This window comes from Ailuropoda melanoleuca, chromosome 15 (genome assembly GCF_002007445.2).
Source record: "Ailuropoda melanoleuca isolate Jingjing chromosome 15, ASM200744v2, whole genome shotgun sequence".
Classification (NCBI taxonomy): Eukaryota; Metazoa; Chordata; class Mammalia; order Carnivora; family Ursidae; genus Ailuropoda; species Ailuropoda melanoleuca.
Genome location: NC_048232.1, coordinates 63,354,680 through 63,368,436, shown reverse-complemented (window position 1 = coordinate 63,368,436; position 13,757 = coordinate 63,354,680). Strand labels below are relative to the sequence as shown.

At 39.3% G+C, this 13,757-nt stretch overlaps 1 long non-coding RNA gene across 4 annotated transcripts in view; it reads left to right on the top strand.

The window, feature by feature from the left end:
* Positions 1-13,757, top strand: part of LOC117796398 — a 95,024-nt gene that overhangs the window by 25,256 nt on the left and 56,011 nt on the right. The gene's annotated exons all lie outside the window — the stretch shown is intronic.

Below are 13,757 nucleotides of genomic sequence, written 5' to 3'. Positions count from 1 at the left end.
GACGGAAAACAGTGAATAATAACCTGCATCACGGTCAGTTTGTTGGGGAGGCAAAAGGGCCAGGGAAGCCAGTGTGAGATATTAAAAAAAAAAAAAAGATGAAGGGAGAAACTCATGGACATTCTGTTACGAAGAGGTATAGACGCGAGGCACATCCAGACCAGCTTGATTTTAGGAGGGTAAATGCTGTGAGCAGGGAGTGCAGAAGGACAGGGCTACAGGGTGCCGGTTTCCCGGGCTCACATTCCTCCTTGCTTCCCTGGGAAAATAGAAGACAAAAAGCTGTGTACCCAGGAGTCAAACTTCTGGCGCCGTTTACCAAGGATCCTGAAGTTCCCAAAGGTTGTTTTATTTTGTCCATTGTAAGGTTGAAATCCTACGATTTACAGTAGACAAACCAGCCTACTATGGTTTGTGCTATCTTGGGTGAATTAAATAGAATTTCATTTTAGGGAGGTGGGGGAGGGAATGAGTTCAATGCTCGATTTCCCTTTTACTATGTCATTGTCATTCATTGAGCACTGCTTCCATGCCGGGCTCTTTCCATGTATTATCTAGAATCTCCAACACAACCCTCTGGGCAGGGAGTATGGGGTTAGTTTTGCAGGTGAGGCCTAATGATTTGGCCAAGATCACAGAGCTCGTCAGTGAATAAAAAATTTGAACCCATGTGAGTCTGGATCCAACCTGACCTGTTTTCCATGACACACACCATGGTGCCTGTTTCCCAGATATAGTAAATCAAAATATCATGTGTCCAACCTTAGGGATAATATTCCCACTGATCCATCTTAAGTTTGTTACTCATTCCTGGTTGGTGTGCCTGAGATACGTATCAAGCACTCTTTCGGTGTTAAGATCAATTACATAATCAGGAAAGATCAGTGGAGAATAGGTCTTTCTGACTTAAAAACATTCTATGATTAAGACACTGGATTGTAAGCCCGCTTTCAGGCCTGATTTCTCTGAACACGGATGAGTTTGGCTGGTGGGGGAAGGCTGCTGATAGCTGGAAGAGCGCTGTCCTGAGATCAGAGGTACAATGGTGGGCCTGTGAGCTCAGATTTGCCAAGCCCTCACTGCTGCTCCCAGAGGGCAAGAGGGCAAGCTCTGTGAGCAAAGCAACCATTAACAGGATCGGTCATGATAATACTTGACAGTTTTGAGCGCCTACAATGCATTAGCACTGCAAAGCACGGGCTTTAGTTCTCTGTACAAACCTATGAGGTCCCACTGTTTGAGTGAGGAAACAGACTCTGGCAGGTTCAGCAACAAGTTAACATCACCCAGACAGCAGGTGGACTCTCTGGGGTTTAAACCCAGAGCTTTCTGCCTCCAAAGCCCAAATCTAAGGTTTCCTGTAATATTACCATAGATAAGCAGTTCAGCTACACCTATGAAGAGTTACTTTAAAGCCATTAACCATTTATTTAACAGTGATTGACCAAGGCCTATTTTAAGATGAACAACTTCCTCCAGGGTCACTTGAGTGGCTCAGTCCGTTAAGCGTCTGCCTTTGGCCCAGTTCATGATCCCAGGGTCCTAGGCTGGAGCCCCGCATCAGGCTCCTTGCTCAGCGGGGAGTCTGCTTCTCCCTCTTCCTCTCCTTGCCGCACTTCCTGCTTGTGCCCTCTCTCTATCGAATAAACAAATACAATCTTAAAAAAAAAAGATGAACAATGTCCTCCTGAGCAAAAGAGAGATGGCCTCTGCTTTCATGGTAGAGGAGAAAAAAACTGAATAAGTTCACAAACATATAATTATAAAGCGTGCTCTGTGCTACAGTGGAAAGGCACAGGGGTGGGAGAGCAGGAGACCATGGCCGAGGGGACCTAATCTAATCTACCAGACCAGGGAAGATTTTTTGGAAGCAGTGGCAATTGAGTAAATACCAGAAGGATGAGTGTAGTTGACCAGGAGGAAGGGAAGGGAAATGGGAGAAGAAAATTATTGGCAGAATAAAGGACCTGTGCAAGGCCCTGAAATAGGAGGAAAGAGTTTTTAGTCTGTGGTCATTAGACACTACTGGCCTATGGGATAAATTTAGTTTGTAGCTATTTGTTTTGGCTCACAGATTCTCCTGGAAAAATTTGAGCCTCCAAGAGGAAATGTATAAATATCCTGACTTGAAGCTCTTCTCAATAAAGCCTAAGACCTGACAACCCTTGGCCCTCAGGGCTTCATGCAACAATGAGAAACACAGAGCCGAGTGTGTGAGCCCCTTAGCTGGGGCGCACACTCTCCCATCCTCAGTGCTCCCATTCTGTGGTGTCTTCCCATCCCCTCAGCTACCACTTGTCATCCTGTTCCCACTGTTGCTTTTCTTGCAGTGGAGTTTTTCTCTGTATCCCCGTCTTGACCCCGAATGAAAGACCAAGAAAACCCTGTGCTTTTCCTCCAACTCGGAGTCTGCCACTCAGGTGCCTGTGGGCATTTGAATTCCCCCCACTCCTACCTTGGAGGAAAACGGTGACTTTTTCCTAAGTGCAAATGACTGCAAATACTTAGTGAGAATGGGATGTACATTAGACAGCGCAAATCCCACCTCCACGGTAGGCATGGAGAACTGAAGATTCGATTGATTTGTAGTCAAATGTATACAAAATGCTGGTTCTATGCTTCTAAATGTCGTCATACTGCACCAGTTTTTAATTGTTATTCAATTTATTAAGCATTTCTACTACACTAAGCAAAGTAGATCATAAGACAGCCTTGCTCTGGAGACAATATGTTTACCCATTCCTTCCTTGGTCAGATAAATTAATCTTGCCATCTCCAAACCACTGCTCCTTACATATCAGCAAGATGGCAAAAAATTAATTTTGATTTTTTTCTGAACATTTATAAACTTTTTAAAATTTATTTTTTTATTATTTTTATATATTTTTTAAAGATTTTATTTATTTATTTGACAGAGAGAGAAAGCACAAGCAGGGGTAGTGACAGGCAGAAGGAAAAGCAGGTTCCCTGCTGAGCAAGGAGCCTGATGCGGGGCTGGATCCCAGAACCCCGGATCATGAGCTAAAGGTAGGGATCATCACCTAAGCTGAAGGCAGACTCCCAACCAACTGAGCCACCCAGGCGCCCCGTACATTTATAAACATGTTACGTAATACATACATCTCTGGTATGGTGTAAGGACCTTAGGCTGTGATGCAAGAAAAGTCTTTGTTCTACATGGTTAATCCGTTCCTGAAAGACAGGGTGTTAAGTCACATCACATGTTCAGAGCACGAGAGAAACTCACTGGGGGAACTTGTGATGAACCATTTTGCAAAGCAGAGAATTTGAATGTCATATGCAAAAATCCTTCATTGATACATCCTTTTTGGAAGAACAATGTATTCTGTTATGATTTGATTAAGTACATATGCATCAATTATGTGGCACATTGCCTAAAATGTCCATTTCCTTATAGGTCTCTAAAATTAGTCAGTTTTTATTTGTGTTTGCCTTTTACCTCCTGGTCTATGGTTTTCACCTCACTTTCATTCTCTCTTGTCCATATATTGTCAGTGTGACTCAGCCCTGCTACAAATCAAATCTTCAGCTCAAACTCAACCAGCAGAGGGTACTGTTTGAGCATTTAAGTGGACTTCTCCTCTTTGTCGTACCAATCCAAAGAGAACAGTATCTGAATAGCCAGGGACGATATTCAATAGGCAAGGTCTGCCAAGATAATATACATCAATGATCATGTTTCAGCATCATTTTGCAGGAAATTCCCTTTGTTCTCTGCTGCTCACAAAGGACATTGCATGCAAAATGCACCTGTAGCTCCTGGTGATAAATGTATATGAAGGCAGATGAATAGGGGTGGTGGTAGTGGAATGCAATCTGCTTCCAATTTGACCAAGTCCTTATATCCACTTTAGGTTCAGGGTTCTGAATCAAGATATCAGCCCCATGTGTTCTCAGCTCGCTGGTGAATGATCATGAATAATTCCTGCGGTAGCAAATGACATAATAAAATAATCAGGCAGTCCGTGCACATTGTAAATCGATGAGCACAGATGTCTCCAAATGGAGGGGATATTTAAAGATACTTTATGTCTTGGGTTTGGAACACTCGAGCGTTTGTTAGGGACTGCTTATCAGAATAAAGTGAGCATCTCTCCATTCTGAAATCATGTTCAGCATTAAATATGATTAAATATATTGTAGAAGAATACTTTGTCACTTCATTTTTACATAAACTTGATCGGTTGTGTATAGTGGTGGATTCTGCATTTCTTGACAAAATTTATACACTTGGATTTTTATATTAATAATGTAAAAATTTTTATCAAAGCAAAGACTGTGTATAACAACAAAAGTTAGAAGCTTTATGCTGAAAAGCAATAGTTCCCTGTCCCACTCCTTATCGTCAGTGTCTTCTCAGAGGTAACTTTTAACTTTTATAACATTTCTTTTTGTTATTTACCTCTGTATCTCTAAACAATATTCTTGTACTATTCATTCTTGGTCTTTTATTTTTAGATATCATACATTGTCTTCCTAAGCTGATAGATGAGATTGTAACTCTATTAAGTCACCCAATACCTCCTGGTAGACATATCTCTGCTTCAGATATTTATTGGTTACCTATGCAACTTTAGATAAAATACTTATTCCTTTAATAATTGACAGTTTGAGTGCCCATCTTTTTAGTCCTTCTTTCCCACTTCACCATCCCAGTTATTATAACCTGGACCCCTGCAATATTGAGGGGAACATTTGCCTTCTGCTCTGCAATCAAAATTCCACCATCTTTGTCCATGGGTTGATTCTAAAATTGTACACCAATAAGTGGTGTTTACATTGGGGTTTCATATTGTTTATTGCAGTGTTACATATTATGCTGTTTTGACACTTCTTGTACAGCTTTTAATTTTACTGGAGTTTCTAATTGCCTTTTTTTCTTATACTACCTGCCTTTCCTGTGTTCTCATTTTTTCTGCCCATTCAGATATTTTGTTAAAATTTTTCCAGAAACTTCCTTCTTCTGAGCCTCTTCATCTTGCTACTCTTGTCTATAGTTGTTCTATAGGCCTTCTACACAGTGATCTTCTTGGTATTAGCTTTTTTTTTGCTCTATTCCTCATTTCTGGAACTCAAATCTTTTGCTTTCTTTGTTTACTTCTTTTTGCTGCAGTACATACTCAACAAAATTCCCAAGAAATTATATGTGCGATGTCATGGTCCTGATGTTTTGAATGTATGAAAACCAACACATACAAGTGTGATCTATGTTCACATTTGAATAATAATTTAATTAGAAAATATAGTTTAAAAATAACTTCCCCCAGAATTTTAAAGGCATTGTTCCTTTTTCTTGACCCCCCCAGGACTGCTGATGTGAAGTTTAATGCCAGATTGATTCTCATTCTTTGATAATCTGATTTTTCTTTTTTTAAAATTTGTTATCGAAGTAATCGACAATGTTATATTAGTTTCAGGTGTACAACATATTGATTCAACAATTCTATACATTACTCGGTGCTCACCACAATCAGTGCAGCTACCCAATCTGCTTTTTTCTTCCAGCAATAATCCCAGATGGAGGTCTTTTTACAGTCACTGATGGGCTATTCCAGTCTAAAGCCTTACATCTTTCAGCTATCCCAAATTCTTTTTGCCATTCAAATGAACAATTTGTTTCCCTCCAGTTTTGTTACTTATTTTTCATAATTCCTACTAATTATCTATTGGTCCTCTTTGTTTGATCCTTTTGCCTATTTTTATTTTACATTCTGAGAGATTTCTTAATTATATATTCTAAAATTTTTCTTTTCCTTTGGTGATCATATATATTTTTTTAAGTCAAGTTTCCTTCTTAATCTGTTTGTTCTTTCTTCATAGTAGCCTTTTCTTGTCCAATGGATGCAATACATTCTTGGATCTTTCTAAGGATGTTAGAATTTCTGTAAAAACATCTGTTTTCATATTCTCTCTTTTTATTTTAGAATCAGAATTTCCTATTTGTTTATCTTTGTCAGAATCTACCATATTAGAGACTTTCTCAAACGTATGGAAATCATTGGTTTTCTGTTCACCTTTTAGAGTGAAGCGAACGTCATGACTGGGGTTATGATTTACACAGTGGTGAAATCAGCTATCCCATAAACAGAGATTTGATTGATTTCCCCTATTTTTCAGTCTTATTGTCATTCCCACCCCTACTGTGTCTTAGTTTTCAGAATTCTGAGTATCTCAGTGGCTCTTCTAGGCAGCTTATCTCCATTTCTGTTACTATACCACCTCACCTTCCTTTATTTTACTCTAAGCTAACCTCTTTGGATGTCTTTCATCTGTTAGCATGCCTCCATTCACTTGTCATCTTCCACAAATTTGTTGAGATTTTTTATCAGCTGATAACCACTTCTTACTCTTATTTTATCTTACGAGTTTATACTTATCGGATTCCTTTACTGACATTTTAACGGGCTTCTGGATGGAAGAGAATATAAATACATGTGCAAGACTTGCCACCTTTATCTGGAAGTTCATGTTAATTTTTGAAGGCACATTTGTATGACCGGAAATTTCTAGGTGTATATTCAATACTTATTTATAGCCCACATCATTTGTAAACCTGTATTTTCAGTGGATATATTTAATATGTCTTTTAGTATGTGTGCTTTCTTTGGCTATGTTCTTAAAATTAGAAGGTGTAATAGCAAGTCAAACATTTGTTTAATCCTTTTGAGGTATATATTACTTCAAATGTTTATATTTGTTCTTTAAAATCACACTGTGGAATAGGTATTGCTATTTCATTTCGCTGATGAGAAACGGAGTTTCTGAGAGAGCCGAGTGACAAGCTTAAGATCATAGAGCTGGTGAGTACTAGCCCAGTACTTAGATCCAAACTTTCCAGTGTTTTTCCTCCCAAGCCCCCCCGTGTCTCCTATGTACTATTTGATAAAACCCAATAAGCCCAACAGCATAAATAATTTAATCTGACTAGAGAATAAATTTCTATTTCCATAAAGCTTCACGTGAAATGCTTAGTTTTTATCTTGATTGTACTCTTCAAATACTGTTCAAAGCTATTCCTGAATATTTGATAAGAATGTAGCATTTGTAAGTTCTCCTCTCAGTGAACTTATCGAGACCTTCCACTGATAAAATGTGTCATGTTGCATAAAGGAAGAGCTGTTGTTTCAAAGCATCGGGAGCAGGGCCCAGGTAGAGTCAGACTATTCCAGTTGTCTTCAACTATTTTATATCTTACTACATTTTAGGTCAGATAATCGGGCTCATGACATTCAAAACTGTATTAATTATGGGATTTTATAACGAGGTTATGCAGTATATGTTTGCCAATTGGGAAAGAAAGATAATTATTCTTGAATGTAGGTCACATTTAAGAAACTCTCTTAGGCCTAATGGGAACCATGTTTCCTTAAAAATCAAGAATTAATGACATTCAAGAGAATGGTATCTCTCTCATCCTCTCATCCTGTGACCTAATTCTTCTGGTCAGAGTTTTTTTTTGTTTGTTTGTTTGGTTTTTTTTTTTTTTTGGTGTTTTGTTTGTTTGTTTGTTTGTTTTACCTTCTTTTGGTGGCTGTTCTTAGGAAGAGAAACTTGCATGATTTCCCATGGGGCATTTTGGGCCATTTGGGGTAGCCACGGCTGAACTGGATCTTGTTTGTTGGAAAGAACTGGTGAATGAGTTATTACCAAGGCACACGTTGGCAGGCACACCTCTAGAGTTGATATCATTAGCAGATCATTCTAACTCCCCTCGAAGTGTTTTGTGCTGACTTCTATATGAGAAGGAGATAAATGTGTCTACGATGTGTTTGTCTTAGTCTTTGGCCTCGAACAATTGCTGGTAGGTTCAAACTGTCCGTGTCTTCTTTTGTTTTTTTGTTTCCCCCTGAGCTCTTTTGGTTTCAGCATTACCAAATGGCAAATCTGAAGAACCCCATTTAAAATGGGAGTGACCTCCTTTCAAAACTAACAAGTTTGTTATAAGGATTTGACATAATTTTGCAGCATCTAAGGAATCTCTTGGAGCCATTTTAATTGAGGCGTGAAAAAATGCTGTGCTGACCAATTTCCTAGTCTCTGCGTTGCCCCTCCCAGGCCCACTTCTCACCACCAGGAGAAAGGTGGTGCTGAAATGACAGACAGTTTAAATTTTGTTGCATGGTTGGGGCGTCCGTGTGGCTCAGTTGGTTGAGTGTCTGATTTTGTTTTGGGTCATGACCTCAGGGTCCTGGGATTGAGCCCCTTGTCCGGCTCCTTGCTTGTGGGGGAGTCTGCTTGTCCCTGTCCCTCTGCCCCTTCCTCTGCTCATGCTGTCTCTCTCTCTCTTTCTCAAATAAATAAACAAACAAACAAACAAATAAATAAAGTCTTAAAAAAATTGTTGCATTGTCAAAGAAGAAACAGTGCCATCCCTGGATTTCCTTGGAATGGTGGATGATTTTATAAGATACGTAGCAAAATAGATCTCAGCAACCAATATCCAGAGTAAAGCTTTGATTTCACCACTATAATTTAAGTGATTTTGTGGTTTAACTTATGTTGGGGTTGTAGTAAATTTGCCTTTTGAAAGAGAGAGAGAGAAAAAAAAAGAAAAATAAATGGAAAAAAAAGAGAAAAAAAGGGAGAAGAGATCTAAATTTTAGCTTACAATCTTATCTGGGCTGAGTTTTTGGTCAGTTTGAAATGTGTCTATGTTTAGTTAATGTTTTCATATTTGCTTTACCTTATTGCTAATGGAATATTACAGTTACCCAGTAAGCTGATAAACTACTCCAAGGATGAATTTTATAGCCTGCATTTCTGTTTGTCTCTTTTCCATGTTTAGAGAATTAAGGTATTTGAACGAGTTGCTTTAAGGAACTAACAATGTTATAAAATGCACTGTACTTTAAGATTATGGGGTGTTTTTCAGTGCGGACACCAAACCTTGGAAAGACACATGACACATAAAGAATGATCCAGGCAGTGGAAAGATCTAGGTACTGAAATAGCTCTCCCGATTGGATTCCCCAACCCTTTCTCCCAGAAAATACTTTAGGGCTGATGCTTAGTTAGCCCATACATTTATTTATCTCCCTGTTTTTCATCCACCCCACCTCCCCGTGATATCTGTGTGAAACTAGCTTCCTCCAACTGGTTTGCTTCTCTCCCTTGGCCTCTCCGCGAAGCTTGCGTGGTGGTGACCAAACACAGCAATCGCTCACGGCAACCTGTGGATGAGACGGACGCATATCTTAGCTGCGTACTTAGGTCAAAAAACCAATCTTAGAATGAAGAATTGAGAAAATGTAGTTCTTCCGAGGTCTATTCAGACCCATCTAGCTGTTAATTCCCCCTTCGGAGTTCTTTTGTGACGATGCATGAGTGATGCGAGAATTCCTCAGAGTTTTGAACTTGATGTGAGTAAAGAGCTCTGAGATCAGCGCTCACGAACAGGTGTGCTGTGGTCTAGTAATCCAACTGCTACTGGTCTTTGGGGTGTGGTATGTTTAGCTAATCCTACTGAATGTCATTCAAACTGGGTGGCTCTTGCTAGTCTTTGTGGAAAAGATGTCATCTTCAGGCCAAGGGCACAGGAAGGAAATACTCCAGCTCCCCATGTCTCAAAGCAAGGACTTGATTCACACCTTTGCACAAGATTTATACGCTGCTCAGACTGATCTCCACTCCAAGGTTGTGGCTGGAGCCTAAGTAGAAACACTGCTTTCACCCAGCGGGGCCTTGTTCAAGGTTGTAATGCGGGATGAAGAAGTAATGGATATGACGCTGTAAAGACATGTCTACTTGCTGGGAGATCAGTCAGGTACTGACCCGATAGACCTGCCCCAGTGATTTGTGGGAAGACATTTGTAAATGCTGGAGAAGAGTGAGACTTGTAATGGGAAGGGTTATGGTCTGCTGAGTCTCCTTAAATTCTTCTTAAAGCCCTGATGACTTGTTAGGGTGTGTACCTGAGAGAATAAATGTGAGTGTTTCTGAGACTCTAAGGCTCTATAAATACGGGGCTTTTGGGTAGAGCCCAAGGAATTTGAAGTAGGAGAAATGGTGGGGGTTGGATAAGAGTACCACGGGGTGAAAGTCTAAATCTGGTGCAAGTTGAAGATTCTATCTTTCTGTATTTGAATCACATTCAGTTTTGAAATTAGAATTGTGGGACCTTTGGAGAAAACTTTAGGCTCAAGAGCAAGGAGTGTGTTTTAATACTCAATATAGCAGTTTATTTCTATGAGGAGATGAGTAATTTTTGGATGATTTGGGGGGTTTTAGAACACTGTATTTGGTAACCCTATTATAAACTTCTAGATATATATTTCAGTCCATAAAACAGCTACAACAATTTGGATTTTTTTTTCAATGTCCAGAGCCATTATGTGCTACAGCACTTGGAATTGACCCATAATGCTTCACAGTCCAAAGCAATCTCTAGAGCCTGAACCCTGGGACTGATTCCAACAAAACAGTAGGTCAGTCCTGGAAGAGAGAAAAAAATTGTTGCCTGATTGCCACAAATGGAAACGAGAGAAGAGGAATGCTTATCGGTGTCAATGATCTCCAAGTCTTATTATGAGTAAGGGGACAGTGAATGGGTGGAAGGGGAAATAGGCGCAGGGCTGACAGTTACCCAGCACTTACTCAATGTCCCACATGTTATTAGACGCTTTAACTCATGTTATTTTTCATCTATAGTCCTCGCTAAATCCTGAAAGTCTTATTTTCTTTGTTATTACTGATAAGGAGACTGAAGAGAGGTTAAGAAAATTGCTGGAGGTCACACAGCATGCCTATGGTGGAGATGTTTGCGAACTCAGGGGGTGTCTCTAAAGTGTATGCTCTTTCTCCTCTGCCACAGAGGGTATAATTTAGATGAGCTGTTATTAATGTCTGCTGTAGATCTATAACCTGTTTAGATCAATGTGCCATGGCCAGGGGTGATCAAATCATCCCGTTTTCTAGGGCTTGAAAAAAAGATTCTAATCTAGAATTCATGGAACCCTGATCATCAGAGTTAGCCATACAACTTCGGCTTCATTCACTCGTTCCAATAAATATTTGTTGAGCTCCAACTGCATGCCACGTACTGGGCTAGGTAATGGTACTGCAGCAGGAAACAAGAGAGCTGTAACTCCGGTCTTCATGAGCTTACACTCGAGAAATAGTACACAAGTTAGGAGGTAGACACATTCAAGCCATGAAGACATTAGATCAGGGAGTGGAACTATAATCTTATTCCAACGTGCCAGGTTGCTACAGCAATGCAATGCACAAGGAAACAGAATGTTCTGGTTATCTACACAGACTTTATCAAAAAGCGAATCTGGCCTCAGTGCATGGAAAAACCTATGGATCACTTCACCTATGTATTAGCTGCTATAAAACGGTCCTCTTCATCCTTCTAAGTATATACCATTCAACATGTTACTCCTTTAATTTTCTTTTTTCCTTGTCTTCCTCTTTGGGGGACTTTCCTTAATTCCACTGATTACTAAAATGATCCTGGGGCACTTGGGTTGTTCAGTTGGTTGTCTGACTCTTGATCTCAGCTCAGGTCTTGATCTCAGGGTCATGAGGTCAATCCCTGCATTGGGCTCCACACTGGGTGTGGAGCCTACTTAAAAGAAAAAAAAATAGATAAAATGATACTAAAAACCTTCACTAGGGTTATGATATCTTTATTTTGGGGTGGGGGTAGTTTTTCAAGAAAGGGAATGGGTTTTCTTCTTTTAAAGGTCACAGTGTTTTGATTTAGAATGCTCTTAAAAGATATAGAAATGAACAAAAAAAAATACAATCTGCAAATTTATAAAAAAAATTCCATCCAACAGTACTGCATATTTTTAAAGGCACACACATATGCAGAAAAACATCTAAGAGGAGACGCACCAGAACTTAGGGAGAAACTTGGGAGGGCAGCTGGTGGCCAAATGGAGTTTTGTCTTATTCATGCAATTTTACTGTTTGACTTAGAGAGTGTGGTCATATATAATTTTTATAATAAGAGATTCATATGAAAAGAGGTAAATTTAATGGAGACCAGCTAAGAAGCTGTTGTGATATTGCAGAAAAGAGGTGATTCTGACCTGAAATAAAAATAGAGACGGTCTAGCCTAGTGGTTTTTGAGAACAGAGAACAAAAGCTCTGCTTCCAGATGGCTTGGGCTTGAACGTCTGCTCTCACACTCACCAGCCATGTGCCAACTGGGTACGTTACCTAACCTATTTGTGTCATGGCCATTTCATCTGTAAATGAACAAGCCAAAAAATAGCACCGACTCATAGAGCTGTTGGGATAATTCAATGATTAGTACATGGAAGGTGCTTCAAACAATGGTTAGTACATCATAAATCTATAAATACTAGCTACTGTTTTCAGGGGAGACACAGGACTGAGTTGGGGAAATGGGAACAGTGATGAATAACTGAAGATGCGAGTACTTTCGATAACAAATTGATGCTGAATATCTTGTCAGGTCTTGCGAATCATCAGGCTTCTATGACCATCACTTCCCACTGTATGCCCTGAGGTCACAGGGGTATAGAACGGCTTGTAATGACCCTCTGCTAATTCTGTGGCAGATACTGGAAGTTGCTTTTCTAATCATGAATTGCAATCTGGAATGAGCTGGTCACATCACTTAGCCTCCTGTCGAGTTCTCTAATTAGTAAGTTGGTAACCATGTCACTTACCTTTAGTGCTTAGATATTTTTTTGGTAATTAATAAGGTGACTATACACATTTCAGTGGATATAAAATGCCTCTTCTCCAATTTCCCCTGTGTACTCTATTCCATTTTCAGTCACTGATAAATCTGCTTCTCTGGATAATGTTGTAGAAAACAAGACAGGTCAAAGGAAAAACTTATTACCTCTCAGGGTCTGTTTGTGTGAAAACACAAAGATAAATATCACTTGGGGGGTAGTGTGGGGGAGACTCTGGCATACTGCCTAACACTGAATTATTTTAAGGATCCAATGAGGAAAAGTATGCTTGGAGAAAATATGAAGCACTGTGTACATTAGGATTTAGTCTATTGGCTTTCTGTTTGTCATTTTTTTTCTATTCCATGTGAAAATGCTATAGAGAAAGTTCTAGGTGGTTGCGCCCTAAATAAACAGCGTCCACTGAGTTCATATTCTTCTTTAGTTTTGTCTGCCTGTCTCATCTTTGAGTTTACTGACTACTAAGTGATTCTTTAAACCTTGGCATTTTATTGCCTTCAATTTTTGTCCTACACTGGTAAGACAATTGCCGAATCTTGGAAAGAAGAATTACTTAATTTAGATGTTATTCTACCTTCTGTACTCAATATATCCCTATACATTTTTGTTTCATTATGACACTAAATAAAGTTTTGATGGCAGTAAGTTCTCTTCATTGTGCTCAGGAGACTTCTGGAGCCTTTCCTGGAGGTCTTAATTTACCTTTTATTTGTCTCAATTTGGGTCAGAATCTAGCCCAATGTCTAGCCTCTTCAATAAGTATACAATAATCTACAAATTATGACCATAATTCTAGCCCTTTCTCTATGGTGGTCCATATTCCAGCTCATAATGCCTTCTTTCTTCCTACATGAAGAACAGAAGTGCTTCTGTTACTATTGATTTTCTTCTTCTTCTCCTTTGCTTACCAGCAGTATTAGTTTACATATATCTGGGCTTTTCCTTTATCTTGGCTTTTCTGACTTTTATATCACAAAATACTTTAATATATTACTGTGAATTTGAAATTTGATTTTCAACCCAGAAGACACTGGTATTTTATAAAATTCTAAAACATG